The sequence below is a fragment of the Dioscorea cayenensis genome, unplaced genomic scaffold (assembly GCF_009730915.1).
Source record: "Dioscorea cayenensis subsp. rotundata cultivar TDr96_F1 unplaced genomic scaffold, TDr96_F1_v2_PseudoChromosome.rev07_lg8_w22 25.fasta BLBR01000682.1, whole genome shotgun sequence".
In the NCBI taxonomy this organism is placed as follows: domain Eukaryota; kingdom Viridiplantae; phylum Streptophyta; class Magnoliopsida; order Dioscoreales; family Dioscoreaceae; genus Dioscorea; species Dioscorea cayenensis.
The window spans coordinates 5,185-7,686 of NW_024087073.1; the positions used below are offsets into that span (position 1 = coordinate 5,185).

Sequence of the window (2,502 nt, forward strand, 5' to 3'; positions counted from 1 at the left end):
CTCAGGAAGTATTTTAGGCAAGGTACTGTAGTAGAGCACTGTAGTAAAAGTACTGAAGCAACACTGTTCACAGCCGGCCGAAAATCACAATTCCAGAGAATCCACACGGGCATGTGGAAATTACCCACACCCGTGTGGAAATTCCACATGGGCGTGTGAAAAATCCACAGGACCGTGTGGATGCCTGATTCCGACCCCTATTTAAAGCCGATTTCAGCCCCGATTTTCAATATTCTTTTTCTCAATCTTTTTCCCCAACTTGAGAGAGGGTTTCGGCTAGGGTTTTGAGAGGTATTGGCTTAGGTTTTGGAGAGGTTCTACGGCTCCGACATCGTCATTAGTTAGGAAGAAGGTTGGTTGGGGAGCTTTCGTCGAGGCGTATCCTATACCAGACAAGGGAATCCTTGGACGACGAGTAGGGGACTTTCCACAAGACCATCAACAAGACAATTGAAGGGGTTTCTCTATGGATTCATTGCTTTTACATTCTATTTCTTTGATTGTACTTAGCTCTATGGAGAGCTAAACCCCTAGTGGGTACTTGGGTATTTGTGAACCCTAGGATGTATTTGTTTCACTCGAATCTCTTTACTATGCTTTCAATTAATTGATGTTTGTTGTGAGTTCCAACCTTGAATGCTTGATTGTATGAACATTTACCCTAGAGTGACACTAGGGTTGAGAGTTCTTGTTGGTAACCTTGTGAGTGAGTGACACACCACGTGTGTTAGACAAAGCTAATTTGGAAAGGGTTGAGAGGGTGAGTCGAGAGGTACAAGAGCGTCCCTTTTTCCCTCCGGCGTGATAGATTCTACCTCCATTCCTTGAGTTCTTTGCAGCCATAATAGAGTGAATGTTCTAAGGGATGACCCTCCGCTGGTGCTTAGTTGCGTGTGCAATGGAGTGAAGCATTGAGGTGATCTTAGTATCTAGGGCTTAATTGTAGTTAGGGACCTTCCACCTGGACCAAAGATTTAGGTCTATAATTAGGAAGAGATTTATCACTTGGAATCCCTAGAACTCATTGCAACTCTATTCGAGTGCGAGGTTGAGAGGTTATCTAATCTCTCCTTCGGGACATGTATAGGGTTAGGCATAGTTGACCTTAGATTTGGGGACTATGTATTTAAGGTTTTCCACGACTCACCATTGCATTGATTAGGAAGCATAATAGAGGGTTCTTGCACTTGAAACAATTGTCCTAGGCGGAGAATTATCCGAGTACCCCATCTTTATCGATTGCCTTACCTTCTCCTTTACTCGTGCTCTCTTACTTATTGTTTTTACTTTTGAGAATTAAATCATTGTCACACTTATCACTACTAATATTTCACATAGCTAAGAAGTGGATTAAGTGTTTTTATTCCCTACTCCATGTGGATTCGATACCCGCTCATCCGGGATTATTACTTCGACAAACCCGTGCATTTGCGGGATATATGCAAGGGGACCTTGTCAAGTTTTTGGCGCCGTTGCCAGGGAGTAGGCGTTTAGGGATACTTTGCACTTTGTATTCTTAGATATTTCACATCGTTCTGATTTCTTTTTCTTTCATTTTAGGTGCAGCTCTAGGTTATGACCTGAGGGAATCCCTCAATTTTGATTGAAGGAGATCCTGAGCTTGAATGTACACTTAGAACAAAAGGGAAAGAGCCTATGCAAGAACAGCCTAATTTAGCTGATTTGGAAGTGGAAGAATCTAAAAACATGGCAGAACAGAATGAGCAATAGTGAACATTATCCGATTATGCCAGACATTCAGCGTTGGGGACATAGTCGATTATTGTGCGTCCCCCGATTATAGCTCCGAACATCAAACTGAAGCCAGCATTCATCCACATGTTGCAGCAATCCACACAATTCAATGGTTTGGCCGATGAAGATCCAAACAATCATATAGAGATCTTTCTTGAGGTGTATGATATACTGAAGATAAACTGGGTGACGGATGATGCAATCAAGTTGCGAGCCTTCCCATTTTCCCTAAAGGAGAGAGCGAAGCAGTGGCTATGCTCATTACCTAGAGCGTCAATTACCACGTCGGAGGAGATGGTAGAAGCTTTTCTGGCCCGTTATTTCCCTCTCAGAAAAATAGCAAAGCTTAGGAATGAGATCTCATCCTTTGTTCAATTGGAATTGGAGTCTCTATTCGAGACATGGGAAAGGTTCAAGGAGCTCCTGAGAAAGTGCCCGCAACACGGATTCCCGGAGTGGATGATTGTTCAAACTTTTATAATGGTTTGAACCTGAGTATAAAGCAACTCTTGGATGCGGCAGCAGGAGGTACCTTAGGTAACAAGACCCCCGATGAGGCCCTTCAGTTAATTGAAGGAATGGCGTTAAACAGTTACCAATGGAATGCTAGGGAGAAGAAAAAAGTGGCCGATCTCCATGAAAAAGATGCGGTAACTTCATTGGCAGCTCAAGTGGAAAATTTGAGTAAGAAGTTAGATCTTCTAACTTCAAATAGAGTGGTGGCTAATGACTAATTACACTGGGTGT

The 2,502-nt window shown here is 42.9% G+C and overlaps 1 non-coding gene across 1 annotated transcript; it reads right to left on the reverse strand.

Moving 5' to 3' along the window:
* Positions 1–2,097: 2,097 nt before the first annotated feature.
* On the reverse strand, positions 2,098–2,204 carry LOC120254877. Its single transcript, XR_005534783.1, has one exon. It is a non-coding gene; the product is annotated as a small nucleolar RNA R71 (small nucleolar RNA).
* Positions 2,205–2,502: the final 298 nt, after the last annotated feature.